Below are 19,082 nucleotides of genomic sequence, written 5' to 3' on the forward strand. Positions count from 1 at the left end.
AAAGCGCCAGCTGGAGTGGGTGAAGTTTGAGAAACTGGGGGCATAAAAATTCTTGTAAAGACCACATTCAAGTATGCTATGCTGTTTTGTATACTTAAAATTTGCTCTATTCTTTCATAACTAGGCCAAACATACACTTTGGGACCACAGCAATGGCACACCTGGTTCTGAAAAAGATACAAAGTGAATGTGGTCAGGGGATTGGTCCTCTCGTTCCAAAGCATCAGAGAGAGCCCAAGAGAACAATGAAAAGAGTTCTAGTTTGGATTCTTTCTGATATCCCCAAACCAGATTAGACTGAGACCTGGCCTAGAGGAAAAAAATCTCAGTGTTTATTTTCAGAAAGTCAGATCCAAAGTGATATCAATAAAAGGGAGGAACTCTGGGTGCTTGCTCTCAAACATATATCTACTACTTATGAGCCACGACTGAGGATACCTAGGTTTTCTGAGGGGCAGTACACACCTCTGTCTTCAAAAGATCGTCTTCTGCCTTTCTCAAACACTCAGCAGCCCTCGAAGCACCACTGAAAAAGTTAGGAGTCCAAGTATTTCCTTACTTGGACAAATGGCTGGTTAAGAGCCATTCCCTTGCCAAGGCCCAATAATCTCCCACCAGTCTGATCCAAAAGTTCAGGTTCCATCTCAACTAGTTGCCAGCCTATAATTAGAATTCAGCGAGACCTCACTGGCCTCTGTATCAGAGCATGACGTCTTTCATTTTCACACAATCTGCCCTATAGCTTCTGCCTCTCAGACTGAAAGGAAAATGGAGGTTATGGGTCCCAACATGCTGAGGCCCCTGGACCTCACGGCAGCAGCGGGGGGAGTTCACCATCAGCCTGTCTCTTCTGGGACGTTTGATAGCCTGCCTAGGCTTCCCCTTTTGCTGGCCTATCATAATAAGGCACCATCTGGGCCTAATGGACTGTGCTGAGCAACCTTCGCCACGGTTGCCTGTTCATGGCTTACCCTTTCCAGAGCAGTCCAAACCACGAAAGCATAGCTGCAAAGCTGAGGACTCACGAATCTCAGGTCCAATCATCTCAAAACTCTACATCAATCCACTGGCGGCAGGATCTGATATTTTATATTACAACAAGAGACCCATTCTAAGAAGCCTATATGAGAGACACCTGTCAATCTGTCCCAGAAAAGAAATAAAAGAAAAATTAGCCAACATACACAAGTAGAAACCTAGTGGACTGGGATGTTGGGCCAGCGGATTCTCTGAGCAGACACACAGGTTCCCGCAATCTGTGGGACTGGTCTAGTCGTGAAGTTGGAGGGAGGGGTGAGGGAGCAAGCAGCATAGTGTTAAGTTCTACTCCCCTGAACAAAGGCCACACAGCAGAGGGAACTGACCTCAGATGTCTTATCTCTCAGTATGAACTTGAGATCCCCTTTTACCCTTCTAATCCTCAGTCCCCTGCAAAACTAAGTGAATACAGAGAGCTCTTCCAAACATTTATTCCCACACCCATGCCTGGTGTAGTATTAGGGATTAATTGAAATCAGTGGTCCCAAACCACCAAACCACCGCCAGTCCCTAAACATTAAGAGAACTCTAAGGTACTACTACTGGGCAGGCTCAAAAACCTCTGTCTGAGAAACCAACTGTTTGGGAAAAGTCACTTCTTAAAAGACAGTCAACTGTATCACCCACTACTTCAGCTGCCAGGCTTAGCTCGGCACAGAGGGCCACAGGTCATTCAATCAGGGGAGGGGTGGCAACCGTGGCACCTCTGAAGGCAAGTCAATTCCCATTCCTTGAAAGGTAGAAACGTGGCTTCAGTGCACACTGTCATAACCCCCACAACAAGGTGAAAATTCCATTTGGGCCATTCAGTCTCCCAGTCAATCAATAGTATTTATTAAGCACTTACCATGTGCAGAGCACTGTACTATGTGCTTGGGAGAGCATAATGCAATAGAGTTAATAGACACCTTCCCTGCCCACAACAAGAACAATGCTTGGCACACAGTATGTGCTTGCTTAAATACCATTGAAGAAAAAATAATCTTACAGTCCAAGGGGGCAGATATTAATATAAATATCTTACAGATATGTACATAAGTGCTGTGGCGGGGGGTTTTGTGAATAAGGGGTGCAAATCCAAGTGCCTGGGTGACCCAGAAGGGAGTGGGAAAAGAGGAAATGAGGGCTTAGACGGAGAAGTCCTCTTGCAGGAGATATGTTCTTAATAAGGGTTTGAAGGTGGGGAGAGTGATCATCTGTCAGCTATGAAGAGACAGGATGTGGGCAATGGGTCAGTGGTGAGATGGATGAGATCGAGGTACACAATCGTTTGGCATCAGAACAGTGAAGTGTACTGACTGGGTTGTAGTAGGAAATCAGGTAGGCCTGGTAGGTGGGGGCAAGAAGATTGACTGCTTTACAGCCTAAGGTTAGGAGTTTCTGTTCGATGAGGAGGTGGATGAACAACAGCCACTGGAGGTTCTTGAGGATTGAGGAAACAGACTGAACTGTTTTGTTAAAAAAAAAAAAAAAAAAAAAATGACCCAGGCGTGCCTCTTGCCTGCAAACTTTGTTCTCTGGAAGTGTATAGCACTCCAGTCTGTAATTTCCTTTCTTCCTAACCCTCTGCCTGAGGCAGGGGGCAGGAGGAGAAAAATTATGTGTACCCACAACATGGGATAGTGGATAAGCATAGGCCTGGGAGTCAGAAGCTCATGAGTTGTAAACCTGGCTCTGTTTGCTGTGACCTTGGACAAGTCATTTCACTTTTCTGGGCCTCAGTTCCTTCATCTGTAAAATGGGGATTAAGACTGTGAGCCCCATGTGGGAGAGGGACTGTCCAACCCTATTGGCTTGTTTCCACCCCAGCACTTAGTAAGTGCATGGCACATAGAAAGCACTTAGATACCATAATTATTATTATTATTATTTTTACCACAAGTTTTCAGCTACCAGAATAGGAGGCAGTTGTGAAGTGCTTTGAGGGGCAAAGGAGAGCCCCCTTCCCAGAGGGCCAGAGTTCAGCTCCAGACAGCTTGCTGTTCCTCAACTTGAGGGGCATCTAGTCACTCAGCTCTAGACAACTAAAGCACATCAAAACAATGATATGTAGTGAGTGCTAACTATGTGCAGAGCACTGTTTTAGGTGTTTGGGAGATTACAATCCAAGAGATTAAGCAGACACTGTTTGCTGTCCACAATGAGTTTACATGACACGTCGGCCTTCTGATCTCCCATGTCCCATTCCTTCGTAGAATTGTTATCCTCTGAAAAACACAGCTTAAACAGACCCTAACCATTGGATGAACCTTAATCCAGACGTATTATGGATTTTTTTCAACTTTTCAGACGGCCTGGGATGGTGGGAGGGGCAGAGAAGCATTGTGCTGCGAAAGACTTGGTGTTTTCTGCATCGGTAGACTGTGATCCCCCCGTGGGACGGGGCTGTGTCTGACCTGATTATGTTGGATTTACCTTGGTGCTTCATACAGTGCTTGGCACATACTAAAGCACTTAAATACTGCAATCACAATTACTACTGAAAGAGGGTTCATTATTTTATTGGCTCAAATGAGACTTTCCAAAATGGACCAAAAAATATTACAGTTAATTGAGAGCTGACATACTTAGGGACACAATAACCTTACAGCATACCATCAGCCTAGATTCCAGCATAAGAATATGTATATGTTTGATACGTTTAAAACATCCACCTGTAGCACTTTATATTTGATATTGTGCTGAACAAGGTTTATTCACGATCTTTGCTATGGAAACTATTCTTTAAATCTGTTTTTAATAAAAATATGACCTAGATTAAACCATCTGTGCAGAGGTGTTCACAACACACTGTTGCAATGAGAACAACTCAATTTTCTGCTTGATTCCTTTAGGCAAATAACTCATGGACAAAGGGAAATTCACATGCTCTTTCACCATCAATTGGGAAGAGCTTCCAGCTTGCTAGAAACTCAAGTGATCTAATGCCTACCACCCTGTGAGTGTCTACTGAATAAACAACTGCAGTTCAACTGCTAACACTGCACCTTCACTTCTACAGGAGAATGAGTCCTCACGGAGGTCTGAGGAGGTGGCTTGGGTTCATTAGCGCATCTGAATTCCAAAAGGTGTCTGACTGGTTTCTTTATAACCAAATCTCTTTGTTCCATACATCAAAAGCACTTATGGAGAGGAAGAATTTGCCTAATATTACCCAGACAGGATGAAACATTTGTCCAGCTGCCCAAGAGTGCAGAAAAGAAAGAACTGGAGGATCTCTTGAAGCAGTTTGGCCTAGTGGCAAGAGCACGGGTTTAGGAGTCAGAGGCTTTGGGTTATAAATCCCGCTCTGCCGTTTGTCTGCTGTGTGACCTCGGGCAAGTCACTTAACTTCTCTGTGCCACAGTTATTTCATCTGTAAAATGGGGATTGAGACAGTGAGCCCCAAGTGGGACAGAGACTGTCCAACTTGATTGCCTTACCCCAGTGCTTAGAACAGTGCTTGGCACATAGTGAGTGTGTAACAAATACCATATTTTTTTTCCCCTCTGTAGGCTGGGACAGGGACACTGGAGTGGCTTCTGGGGGCCAACTAGAGACAAATGATCTAAATACGCCTTAAACAGTGAACCAAAAAGAAGGAAAGGGGAACACAACTGTTTTAAAAGAATTCTGATCAATGGCAGCTAAAAATGGTTTTAACAAGACAAGAAAAATGTGTTCTTTATCAAAGATGGAGAGTTGGTCATATAACTCAAAACCAAGCTGTCCTGATTCCTCTACAGCCTTTTGGGAACAGTTAAACCAAATATTTTGAGCCCCAGAAATACCTCCTTGTATCTGTCAGTTATGCATTTTGGGGTATTATCCTAATGTGGCCACCCCACTCTGAGGTGATGTCTATTGGAGTCTGTATACAGAACCATCTACATTTATGGGATAATTTTTATTAAATGATCTCATGATTCACACTATTTGGGCAAGCATTAGATAAGATTGAATCTTTAAAATAAGCTCATGGTCAAATTAAGGGAGAAGATAACTTTGTAATAGCTCTGAGTAGTAATCTGGATCAAAGAAAAGGAGAGTGTGAGAAAAGAGATCAGTAATAGATACTATGTAAAGACTGTTGGACACTACCGAGGTCCCCAAGTATATCCAATTTGGCTTTAATCTGTTCCATCAACACTAGCTACATGAAATATTTAATAGCAGGTGGCCCAACAGGATCACAAACAAACATCGAGGTTCTGGAATGCAATCAGATCACCAGCATCCGAGCAATGCTCCTCATATCGTTCCACTGGGTGGGAAACGCGAGGAGAGTGGAGAAGAGCAGGATTCCCAAACAACTGAGCTACGGTGAGGTGAAATGGGGTAACCATATAAAGTTGGACAGGAGAAATATTTTAATGATGCAATGATGCAAAACTTCTCGCAGGGTGATAAAGTAGTGGACAGTAGGGAGACAACCACAGATAACAAACCATCCTAGCATACAGTAATCTGAAGCTGGGTAACTGCACTGAAGCAGTGGCTTCAGGAAGATTGTGACAACAAAGGTAAGAAACAAAAATAGCACCTGGCAACATGGGTAACAAATTCAAGAGTACAGCAAAATGCAATCTGCACATGATGTGGAAACAATTGTCAGTCAGACATCAATCAAATCAGCCACACTCATATCAACCAAATTATCAGCGTAGCCTCTCTGACACCATTAGTAGGATCATCCTTGGAACAAATGTGTGTTTATTCCACACACTCCAGAAAACTGCAAAAAGCTATGGAATCAAGTTTGTATACAAAGTACATAAGCAAACAGGGAACACAAATTGTTTGGCAGTAAAGACATTTAAGGTGCTTTCAGTTCATTGAGAAGAGCAGTATAAAAATAAAAAGCAAGTTTGGTGACTTACTCAAATAAGACTAACTAATTTTGAGAAACTATAACATTGCAGTGCTGATATTGGGAACCTGAACTGGGGTTTCTGAACACTGTATGTGCCAGGATTTCAAAACAATTTACACTAAAATTCAGAACAGCCCATCCTAGTATTTTCTCTTTAGAAGGGAGAAGCATCCTTTCCAATACTGAAATAAAACCATCTCCTGGGCTGCCCAGCACTTATTTATCTTCTTGGAGCATAGGACAACTTCAATCGACAATTGACAGGTACATGTAATATACCTTAAAAAATAATTTGGAAGGCAGGGAGCACCAAAAACAATTTGAGAAAAACTCTGATATAATGTTGCCCTATTTATTTTAATTGCTTACCAAAGAAGCATTTCTCTCAGTTAAGTTTACTAAAATGAGATGTTTACCACTTAAAAACTCACTAAGAGAATGTTATTTTACCTTGGAGAAAGGGCGGGCTAGACTGTACTTCCAAATTTCTTCAAACTGCTTTGACCTGTACTTCCACTTCATTAATTCCAAGACAGTATTAAAGAAATGCATATTTCCATGAATCTGTAAAAAGAAAAGAAGGCAGATTTTTTAATGGGCTCAACAATTCCTGAGGTTTTGGGAAATGTTCTGATTTTTGTTCCCCAAACAACAACAGAAAAGCTACCCAAGGTTATGGAGGGCAGGAGCCAAACCAAGTTCTCATTCAGATGCAAAAATCTTTCCCTTATTCCCACAGAACTCCCATTTTGAAAGAATAGGAAACAAAATACAGACATGCAAAATTGGTTACACATGATCTCTCTTTAAATGGGCCTACATTAGAGAATTCAACTGTTGGAAACACCTTCTCCATTCTATCTTCTTTGTTTCATAGTGCCTTACCTCCAGACACACAAAGGACTGTATAGGGCAAATAAAATATTTTTTAAGACCTTTCACAAAAAAACAGAATGGGGACAAACTGAATAGGTGGGTAAATGTAATAAACATCAAAAGAGAAAGCAGGTGTACTAGCTGAAAACTAGACACTCAACTACCATATTTGGTTAAGATAAATTCAGAGGGAAAAATTAACTACTGCATTTGAATAAACATCCTTGCCCTTCAAAATATATTCTGATGATGATTCTAATTATATGTCCTTCAAAAGAAATTATATCCCAATGAGACTGAAATGCAATGTTAACACACAGGTTTAAAATCACCTCATATTCATTCAACCTTTTAACTGTAGGCCAACTGATAAACTGAATAACAAATGGAAACATGAATGCCAAAAATGCAGAGTTCTCAGAAATAATAATGATATTTATTAAGAGCTTACTATGTGCCAAGAACTGTATCAAGTGCTGGGGTGGGTATGAGTAAATCAGGTAGGACAGAGTCCTCATCCCACCTGGGGTTCACAGTCTCAATCCCCGTTGAACAGATGAGGTAACTGACACTGGGAGAAGTGTTTCCTAAGGTCACATGGCAGACAAGTGGAAGATATGGATTAGAACCCATGATCTTCAGGCTACCCAGTTCATGCTCTATCCACTGCACCATGATGCTTCTCAATAAAAATTACAATAACGACAACAATGGTATTGGTTAAGCACTTACTATGTGTCAACCACTGTACTAAGCGCTGGTGCAGACCAGATAATATGGTGGATGCATTAAAACTGTGAGCCTCATATGGGACAGGGACTATGTCCAACCCAATTACCTTGTATCTATGCCAGCGCTTAGTACAGTATCTGGCACATGGTAAGCACTTAAATACCACTATTATCATCATCATCATGGCACAGGCAGACACTTCTCTCCAAAGGAGAGGGAGGATAGCGGCACAGGAAAGTCACAGCTGAAGCTGGGGCCTCACAGGCTCTTCTCCAATTCAGATGGCAGACCAAGGGTCTATTTGATCATCTTGGACACTTCTTTTTGTTCACCTTTCCCACCGCAACGTTTCCCATGCAATCAGCCATCTCAATGCAACTCAAATCTAAGCTCGAAATAGTTTACATTTTGCTGAAATGCACTTCCACAGCTCCTTGGGGGAAACATAATACGGTTCACAGTGTTATTAGAGCCTACATTTTAGAAAGAAAGAGAGATTCATGCACAATTATATATTTATAAAAGGAGAAATCTAAATAATTAAATACACTCGATGATGTAAATTGTTTATTCAAAGATATATTAAAAAATCAATTTGGCGATGTATTATGTTCAATCGCGAATTACATTCAAACACGCATTACATTCAAACAGCAAGACCTTTTGCTTTAATTTTAAAGGAGATAAACTGCAATACCTTTTATGAACCTAACCTCTCTCCCAATCTGAGGTCAAAACACCTCTGTCGCCATGTCCATTTAAAAGTATCATTTCTGCCCATTGAGGCTCAGTAGTCTTGGAAATAAAGCCCAAATTTGTGTAAACTAAGGCAACCTGAAACGTCCTGACTATCAGATAGCAGCCATTCTTAAAGACAACAGTCTCTGCACCACAGACAGGCCGCCACAAAACCATGTTAAATCTTTCATGGTCAAACCGAAGGCAGGCTGACCCTGCAGATCACTTAGATTTGGCCTGTCTCTTTTAGGAACCCTTAACAGCCTAACAAATGCACCACTCCAACACTTGCACAATTCCCAAACATCTTCGGAACACTTTCAGGGCCATAAAACTCTTGAAACTGCCCCCATCCCTACCCGCCCTCCCACCCACACCCACAGATAGCAGGAAGAAAAAAAGGCTAAATTGGTAGTCTGGCTTTTTATTTTTTAAGCAACCTCAAATCAAGTTCTGTTTCAAAAAAATACCTTTGGTTGTTTCAAAAAAATAGCTTTGGCTATAACTTTCAGGGAAAGCATGTTAGTTCCTTGTATTTTTTTTTTAAATGATACTTGTTTAACTCTTACTATGTGCCAAACACTGGGGTAGATATAACAATCAGTTTGGTCACCGTCCTTGCCACAAATAAGGCTCAGTGTTATGTGTTTTGATGTTTAACAAATACAACAACAACAACAAAAAAGCTTTGGCATTTTGTTACCATCACCTGGGCAATAAATGGGTCTTGCATGTCAAAAATTTTTGAATTTGTTTAACAACGGTCATGGTATTTGTTACACGCTTAGTATGTGCCAAGCAGTGTACTAAGCACTGGGGTGGACACGAGCCAATCAGGTTGGACACAGTCCCTGTACCACGTAGGGCTCACAGCCTCAATTCCCAATGTTACAGATAGGTAACTGAGGCACAGAGAAGTGAAGCGACTCGCCCAAGATCACACAGCGGACAAGTGACAGAGTCAGACTCAGAACTTTCTGATTTCCAGGCCTGTGCTCTATCCGCTGTGGCATGCTTCTTCTCTTAATATTCATTCATTCAATCATATTTATTGAGTGCTTACTGTGTGCAGAGCACTGTAATAAGCACTCAGGAAAGTCAATACAACAATAGAGAGACAATCCCTAATAATAACTATAACAACAACAATGGCATTGGTTAAGCACTTACTGTGTGTCAAGCACTGTACTAAGCGCTGGGGTAGGCAGAAGATAATCAGGTCCCACATGGGGCTCACAGTTTAAGTAGGAGGGAGAACAAGGAATGAATCCCCATTTTGCCGATGAGGGAATCAAGGCACAGAGAAGGTAAGTGGTTCGCCCCCGGTCACGTGACAGAGCCAGGATTAGAACTGGGGCCTCTGCCTTCCAAACCCGTGCTCCTTCCGCTGCGCCATGCTGCTTCCCACTTTACAATGTGCCGCACCCCTAGCCTCCCTCTGTGCTTGTAGCACACAGTGCTCCAGCAGGAACATGACCGGAACGGAGGAAAGAGAAAGTGCAAGGGGCGCTACGCAAACCACTGAAACTATAAACCTTCTCCGAGCAGGTTCTCTGTTGTGCTATCTCAGGACCAAGGGTCAACCCACACGCTTCACGGGAAAACCCATCCTCAAATTGTGCCCCGTGTTGATCAGTGGCAGCACCTGCTAGTGTTTCGTAATGACTCAGTTTCCAAGCTTTTGCCTCAAGACAGCAATCCTTGATAGTTGTGCTTTGTGTCACCTGACTGGTTACAGTTCTTTCCCACAGTCTCCATCTACGTAGCCTTGTTTGAGATCGGGATTCACTGTGTCCTTAAAACACCAATGCCACCCTTTACTGTTTGAATACAGCTATTAACTTGCCCAACAGCAGGTGTTTAGTTGGCCTGCTGACATTTAGTCTTTTTTTTTTTATGGTACTTGTTAAGCATTTACTATGTGCCAGGCACCATACAAGGCACTGGGGGTGGATACGGCTGGATATAGTCGTAGTCCCCATTTTCCAGGTGAGTTAACTGAGGTTCAGAGAAGTGAAGTGACTTGCCCAAGGTCAACTGGCAGACAAGTGGCAGAGTGGGGATTAGAATCCAGTTCCCTCTGACTCCCAGGCCAGTGCTCTATCCACTAGGCCACCAGGTCAACTCACTAGGATCCAGGACCCTGCTGGAGAGCCAGACTGTCTTCATGAGATTAAGCAGGAGTACGTACTCCTGACCTTAGTTCTTAGTTCTCTCTCCAAAGCATACTATTTGTAAATAATTTCAGCTTGGCTGTCTCCCCTTTGCCCATCTCTACGCAGATGACACGCAGATCTACATCTCCGCCCCTGTCCTCTCCCCCTCCCTTCAGGCTCCCATCTCCTCCTGCCTCCGGGACGTCTCCACCTGGATGTCGGCCCGCCACCTAAAACTCAACATGAGCGAGACTGAGCTCCTCATCTTCCCTCCCAAACCCGGTCCTCTCCCAGACCTCCCTATCACCGTGGATGGCACGACCATCCTTCCCGTCTCTCGGGCCCGCAATCTCAGTGTCATCCTTGACTCGTCTCTCTCGTTCACCCCACGCATCCTATCCGTTACCGAGACCTGCCGGTTTCACCTCTACAATATCGCCAAGATCCGCCCTTTCCTCTCACCCAAACGGCTACCTTACTGCTACGGGCTCTCGTTATATCCCGGCTAGACTACTGTGTCGGCCTTCTCTCTGACCTCCCTTCCTCCTCTCTCGCCCCGCTCCAGTCTATTCTTCACTACGCTGCCCGGCTCATCTTCCTGCAGAAACGATCTGGGCGTGTCACTCCCCTTCTTAAACAACTCCAGTGGTTGCCTAACAACCTCCGCTCCAAACAAAAACTCCTCACTCTAGGCTTCGAGGCTCTCCATCACCTTGCCCCTTCCTACCTCTCCTCCCTTCTCTCTTTCTACCGCCCACCCCGCACGCTCCGCTTCTCCGCCGCCCACCTCCTCACCATCCCTCGGTCTCGCCTATCCCGCCGTCGACCCCTGGGCCACCTCCTCCCGTGGTCCTGGAACGCCCTCCCTCCTCACCTCCGCCAAACTGATTCTCTTCCCCTCTTCAAAACCCTACTTAAAACTCATCCCCTCCAAGAGGCCTTCCCAGACTGAGCTCCTCTTCTCCCTCTACTCCCTCTGCCACACCCCCTTTACCTCTCCGCAGCTAAAAACCCTCTTTTCCCCCCATTTCCCTCTGCTCCTCCCCCTCTCCCTTCCCCTCCCCACAGCACTGTACTCGTCCACTCAACTGTATATATTTCCATTACCCTATTTATTTTGTTAATGAATTGTACATCGCCTTGATTCTATTTAGTTGCCATTGTTTTTACGAGATGTTCTTCCCCTTGACTGTTTATCGCCATTGTTCTTGTCTGTCCGTCTCCCCCGATTAGACTGTAAGCCCATCAAACGGCAGGGACTGTCTCTATCTGTTGCCGATTTGTTCATCCCAAGCGCTTAGTACAGTGCTCTGCACATAGTAAGCGCTCACTAAATACTATTGAATGAATGAACTTTTCATCATTGGCTTTAAAGCACTCATCATCTTGTCCCCTCCTACCTCACTTCACTCCTCTATTGCAAGCCAGACTGCACATTCCACTCCTCAGTGCTAACCTCCTCACTGTACTCACGACAGGACATCCTGCCTCTGGTCTGGAACACCCTCCCTCCTCGCATGCATGCCACAGACAAGTACTCTCTCCCCCTTCAAAGCCTTAGTGAAGGCCCATCTCCTCCAAGAGGCCTGCCCTGACTAAGCCTCCTTTCCTCTACTCCCACTCCCTTCTGCATCAACCTGACTTGCTCCATTCACTCATCCCCCCACCCCCAGTCCCACAGCACTTACGTACATATCCGTAATTTACTTATTTATATTAATTTTCTGTCTCCCCCTCTAGGCTGTAAGCTTGTTATGAGTAGGGAATGTGACTGTTTATTGTATTGTTGCCTTGTCTCCCGTTTAGACTGTGAGCCCATTGCTGGGCAGGGATTGTCTCTATCTGATGCCAAATTATACATTCCAAGCACTTAGTACAGTGCTTTGCACAAAGTGCTCGATAAATACGAATGAATGAATACAGTGCTCTGCACACAGTAATTGTTCAATAAATACAACTGAATGAACGAATTGTAGATTGAAAGCTCCTTGAAGGCAGGGTCCAGGCCTTCAGCTTTCATTTTAGTCTCTCAGGGGCTTATTACAGTTGCTCTTCTCCCACTCCCTTCTGTGTAGCCCTGACTTATCTCTGTTATTCCCCCCCCCCCCCAGCCCCACAGCACTTACATACATATATGCAATTTTTTCTTATATTAATAATAATAATGTTGGCATTTGTTAAGTGCTTACTATGTGCAGAGCACTGTTCTAAGCGCTGGGGTAGACATAGGGGAATCACGTTGTCCCACATGGGGCTCACAGTCTTAATCCCCATTTTACAGATGAGGTAACCGAGGCCCAGAGAAGTTAAGTGACTTGCCCACAGTCACACAGCTGACAAGTGGCGGAGCTGTGATTCGAACTCATGACCTCTGACTCCAAAGCCCGGGCTCTTTCCACTGAGCCACGCTGCTTCTCATTAATGTCTGGCTCCCCTCCCTCTTAGACTATAAGATCATTGTGGGCAGGGAATGTGGCTGTTGACTGTTGTATTGTACTCTCCCAAGTGCTTTGTACAGTGCTCTGCACACAATAAGCACTCAAAAAATGTGACTGAATGAAATAAAACTGAATGAATTCAGAGAAGCAGGGTGGCCTTGTGGATAGAGCATGGGCCTGGGAGACATAAGATCATGGGTTCTAATCCCCACTCTGCCACCTGTCTGCTGCGTGACCTCCCGGCAAGTCACTTAACTTCACTATGACTCAGTTCCCTCATCTGTAAAATGGGGATTAAGACTGTGAGCCCCTTGTGGGACAGGGACTGCATCCAACCCAATTAACCTGTATCTTCCTCAGAGTTTAGAACAGTACCTGGCACATAGTAAGTGCTTAACAAATATCATAATTATTATTAGTTGTGGGCACAATGCCAGGGGAACAGTAAACTCTAAGCAACTTGAGGACAGGGATCGTGCCCACTAACATTATTGTACTGTACTCTCCCAAGCTTAGTTCAAGTGCTCTGTACACAATAAGCTCTCAATTAACATCATTGATTGACTGACAAAGTCCCACAAAGGGCTTTTCAGCCACATAAGCACTTACAGATGAACTTTACCATCCAAAGTGTCTTCTTCGTTTAGAAAGGGCACCCTCCCCAAATTTAACAGGCAACAGTTCACTCCATATTCAAAGCCCTCCTAAACTTCCACCTCTTCCAAATGGTCTTCCCTAATTCCCAACACCCCAAGTTGTATCCACTCACTGGTCGTTTCTGGCACCTATACCCCCCCCCCCCCCCCCGATACTCAGCACTTGGGTATATATCCATCCAATTAATTTTGATTGCTTTAACTAAATATTTGTACACAGTCATCTTTTGGACAAGGAACAAAACACTTGTGTTGAACTTGCCCTTGTGCTTAGGAGAGTGTGTTGCATATAATGAGTGCTCAATATACTATTTTCTACAACTGCTCAATAAACACTATTGACTGCTGAGTAAGTCTTTCTGAAAAATGTGGTTCTCCACATCTTTGGCCAATTTTCTAATATATTGACTGTAACCACCTTAGAAAATGAATGTTCCATGAAAGACTGGGATTGAATCACACTTTTAACAAATAAACTATGTTTACAAAGCTGTTTTTAAATAGAACTTAGGTCACAAAGTGAAATAAAGTAATAGAATTTTAATCCTCCCTGCCATAAATAGCTCACATCCAGCGGTCTACTACAACCATTAGGTATTAAGCATTAAAACAAGAATTCATAGTAAAAAAAAATCTACCAACATTTGGTCAGTTTATGTTCAGCCTTGATTGAAAGAGCATTAGAAGGAAACGATATGGATTAAGTGCAATTTACTGGCCTGCGGACTTGGGGTATCAGAGATCCCCACCAAATCCTAAACTACAGCAAAGCTCTGTTCGGATGGAGGTCTAATTATCCCAGCATTCACAGGGAAAGTACTCCATACAAATCGAAATTAAGGACGCTGATAGTTTGAACCAGATGTCTCAAAATAGTGAACAGCTTTATATTCACTAAGTCAGGGAAGTTAAATAGAATAGTCTTAGGTCATGCTGTTTCCTCACAGTTTTCCTATTTAACCTTCCCCTGACCAAAACAGCAGCAATGTGTGATTGGCAAAAGTGACTTCAGAACTATCTCTGTTTTTCAAAGTTTTCTAGTACATCTGCCTTTTTTTTTTGAACAAAATATTTTTTTTCAGTGACTTCAACTAAAGACGACTGCCTTTGGTGTTTTAAAAGGAAGTTGCCAAGCACTTTACCTTTAAGGAAACTTGGTTAATAAGATAAAGAGGACTATAGAAGAAAATACTACAATTGAAGGGAGCTTACAATAGATCACTTATTATGAAGTGCACAACCAAGGAGATATAGGAAGAAGGATCATATGGTAGCAATCTCCTTGCTTGAGTGAGCACCCATCAATATGCACAATTATTCTCATTATCAGAGCATTCTGAATGTACCGCCATACTCAAAGTCTTTCAAGAAAGGAAAACGACAATTATTTCTTTTGTAAGCAAAATCAGACCTCTTTAAAGTCAGTCATCAGTAGTGTTAATTTGTGGCTCATGGTCAAGTGGGCCCCTCTGTAAAAATGAAGGCTAATTGGATCCACACACTTGGCTTTTCTGAAAACATTTTGGGATGGTAGTTTTATCTCATATTCATACAATTTCAAAAGTTCTTACTCAAATGACAAAGAACTTTCTTCGAGAGATCTTTGTTCAAAGGTCTTATACCCAGCTATATCCTGTTTAAGTCCAATGCTTCTGGGAACCAGATTTTAAAGAAGGGTTGGAAATGTTTATTTTATTATTATGGCATTTGTCAAGCACTTACTATGTGTCAATCACTGTTTTAAGCACTGCTTGCCTATCAACAAGGCATGGTTCCTCGCCTGAGTTTGATTCTATGGCTAAAATAAAATCAGTTACATATCCTAATGCTGAAATGTAACAATGATGTAATTTACTCCAAAAACAGCATATTGCATTCTGCAGGTGAGAGATATTCTACTAAACATGACACTTTCAAGAGCCCTCCTAGGCCCTTAGGAACATACACCAGAAGGTCTTTGCTCTCAGGCACTTGCAATCTAATGGAAGAAGAGAAATTGCACATGTACACTAGGTAATGGTAAGAGCAGGGAAAATGATCAAAATAGTAGGCAGTTAAATAAATGATCATCACATATACATATGAATGCTAAGGTCATTGATGGAATGATATAGCCAGAACAGAGATTAATTGGGTACTGCCTCTTGGAGGCAGAACAGTTTTATTAGCAATATTAATATGTATTAACCCGCTACTTCATGCTACTCACCTCCGAAGTCTGACCCAGACCATACGGTGGTGGGGTGAAACAGCCAGAAGTTAGGGAAATGCCTGCTGGGCCTGTGCCATCAGGGGGCATCTCATGTGTTGGACCATCTCGGGAGGAATCATGACAATAGCTGGCTGACATGGGCCGCAAAGATGGCAGCAGCTAACAGAAGGGTTACTCTGACACCAGCCTGCTAATCAATGAGGCCGTGGTAGGACGCTGGCTAGGCTGTGGCCACCTGGGCCATAAATGGGTTTTGTACATGCAGTTCTTGCATGCACCTCACAATGTGCTGCGCCCTTAGCCATGTTCTTGCTTGTCACAGCCCCTGCCCCAACAGTAACATGACTGGCAGGGATGAGAGAATGTGGACGCTGACGCGTAAATCACCAGTTCTACACACAATTCCTTCGGTCCCCGAGTCTCAATGACAAGAGGGATGCTCGGCCGACTTTTGCGAGGGGGAGACAGATTCCAGAATCGTCACCGTCAATCAATAGTATTTACTGAGTGCTTACTATGTACAGAGACTAACTAAGCACTTGGGCAAATAAGATATGACAGAATTAGCAGACACGTTCCCTGCCCATAATGAACTCGCAGTCTAGAGGCGGGCGTCCTGTGCGAAGTCCTGGAGTAACTGCAACATAAACAGACCAGACACAGACCCTATCTAACAACATTAGAAGTAGCATGGCCTAGTGGAAAGAGCATGGGCCTGGGAGTTGGATGACCTACATTCTAAACCCAGCTCTGCCAAATGTTTGCTGTGTGACCTTGGGCAAGTCACTTCACTTCTCTGTGCCTCACTTTCATTCATTCATTCAATAGTATTTATTGAGCGCTTACTATGTGCAGAGCACTGTACTAAGCGCTTGGGATGAATAAGTCGGCAACAGATAGAGACAGTCCCTGCCGTTTGACGGGCTTACAGTCTAATCGGGGGAGACGGACAGACAAGAACAATGGCAATAAATAGAGTCACTTCTGTGAGCCCCTTAGAGGACAGAGACTGTGTCCAAACTAAGCAATCTGTACCTATCCCATCATTTAGAACAGTGTTTGACACAGAAGACAGGTTTAACAAATACCATAAAAAAAATTACACGTTCAGTAAATCAAAATAACACGTGGCTAAAGATAGGGTTCATAAGAGGTAGTCCTCATGCTCCTCGCCACTCCAAACAGCAGCCTTCCCAGTTCTGGAGCCAGCTTTCAAATTGTTTTCATCTGGCACTGGGCAGTTGCACGGACCCTCAACCTCCCAATCCTTTAGGGGCTTTGGGTTACGTGGGGCTCTGCTGGTGACCACTGCCCGTGCAACAGGAGACGTGACTTCTGCTCTCTATGCTCAGGTCGGGGATGGTGGGGTAGGTTGGGAACTGCTGACTTTTCAGGAAGGCTGTGAAGGGGCAGGGTGAGGTTTGGTTCAATTGAGGAAAAAGTGTGTTCCATGTAAAGGGAATAAGTCAACCTGGGCAGTTAAAGCAATAGCCTGGGAGGACCAAAAGGTATGAGGTAGGGTGGAACACAAGTGAGTAGAAGGCAGCTTATGAGGCACCTTTAAAGACAATGGTCAGGAGTTTTTGTTCAAGGTAGAAAGAGATGGGGAGACTTTGGAGGTTTGTGGGGAGGGGGATGTTTTAAGACTATGATCATGATCAGAGCAGCTGCATCTAGGATAGGAGAGGAAAAGCCTGAGGCAGGGATACCATTAAGGAGGCTCTTCAGGTTTAAGGATGAGTCACCCAATTAACCAATTAGAAGGAATCCCAGAGAAAATAGTAACAGGTGTCAACCATTAACTCAGTCAAGTCTCATATTTGACTGCCCCTCTATAAAGAGAAAATAAACAGTATCTCTGATATTCCTGTTGATCTGTGTCATAATTTTTCATGTGACTCTCTCCTGAAGATTGGTTTGGCTAACTATCCATTTTGTTAACATGGCAACAATGTGGATGGGTTACCAGAAACACTTGCCCACAAATCTGTTTCTGCTAGGGCTGGGGAGAACAATGGCCCAGGAGAGCTTCAGGAAGGAGTGTCAGAGGGGATAGGAGTCAGACCCTCAGACCAAATAGGTGAAGCCAGGGTAAATCGGCAGTCACGGCTGATCTCTCAGTGACACTGTGGCTCTTCCTTCCCTCCTCTGAGCCAACTCTAGAATGCTGCTTGCCTCCCTCATTTTACAGGCCCATTAGACTAGTCTCCTTTATTCTCATGATAGTATTGTGAGCTCTGTTTTAGGGTGCGTTATCAATTTTACAAAAGGCAGATAAATACTACTCTGTGGCTATTACCATGTAGAAGACTTATTGGAAGGGCTGTAACATGGAGTAAGCCTGAATTGATGCTTATATATGGGAAAGTATGGACTTTCTACAGAAAAAATGGTAGAACCTTCATTTTTCAAAAAGCAGCCACCATCCATAATCTCGGAACATGAGATCCATTTACAGGGGAAAAAAATTACATCTTAAATATACTAATGCTATTGGGTCTGCTTGCCAATTTACATTAGGTGATTTTGACACTCTTTTGCTGCAATTCGGCAAAGAAAGGTTGAAAGGACGTCCTACTGATCCTATATTTTCTATGACATTGCATCCTGTATCAAGCACTTGGAAACCAACAATAGAAGCTGAAGATCTAGTCCCTCCCCCAGCAGAGCCTACAATTTAATGGAGACAGTAGGGTCAATTGTCAAATATAAGTGACTCCAGTTAAACATTAAAATAATGAACATATGAATAATCAAATAAAGAAAGAACAAATAGCCATATAATATTGAGGTGGGTAATTTGGGAGGGAGCTCAACTAAAAAGGGGAAGAATTAGTCTGAAAGCTGGGGACATTTTATAGAGTGCTCTGTAGGAGAGAGATGTGGTTCAGTGGAGCTAATGGGAGGATTTCATGGATATGCCAGGGAAAGCGTGAGGAGCAGCAAGGCCTAGAGGAAAGAGCACGGGTCGGGGAGTCAGAGGACCTGGGTTCTAATCCCAGCTCTGCTAACAACTGCTTGCTGTGTGACCTTAGGCAAGTCACTTAAGTTCTCTGTGCTTCCATTCTCCTATTTTCCCTACTATTCTTCTGGACTGTGAGCCCCATGCCGGACAAGGACTGCGTACAACCTAATTCATTTGTATCTACTCCAGTGCTTAGAACAGTGTTAGATGCATAGCAAGCACTTACTTCTTGAAAAAAAAAGAGTAGGCTAAAGATGGGAGAGGCTTCAACAAGGTATTTCACATAGAAAGTCTGTGCCCAGCCTGGGCCTCCCCATAGCAGGCAACAAAATGGAAATGCAGGACCAATGTCCTTTGATGTCACTTCCCAGTGACTGGATGAGCCCAACTCAAAAACTTTGGATTTAGACCTCATGGTG

At 43.6% G+C, this 19,082-nt stretch overlaps 1 protein-coding gene across 1 annotated transcript in view; it reads right to left on the bottom strand.

Annotated features, from left to right (window-relative positions):
• Positions 1–19,082, bottom strand: part of BMPR1A (bone morphogenetic protein receptor type 1A) — a 119,406-nt gene that overhangs the window by 56,197 nt on the left and 44,127 nt on the right. The window contains exon 2 of the mRNA XM_029060344.2: positions 6,341–6,454. The gene's annotated coding sequence lies outside the window, so the exon portion shown is untranslated. The remainder of the gene's footprint in view (positions 1–6,340; positions 6,455–19,082) is intronic.

Source organism: Ornithorhynchus anatinus, chromosome 3 (genome assembly GCF_004115215.2).
Source record: "Ornithorhynchus anatinus isolate Pmale09 chromosome 3, mOrnAna1.pri.v4, whole genome shotgun sequence".
NCBI lineage: Eukaryota > Metazoa > Chordata > Mammalia > Monotremata > Ornithorhynchidae > Ornithorhynchus > Ornithorhynchus anatinus.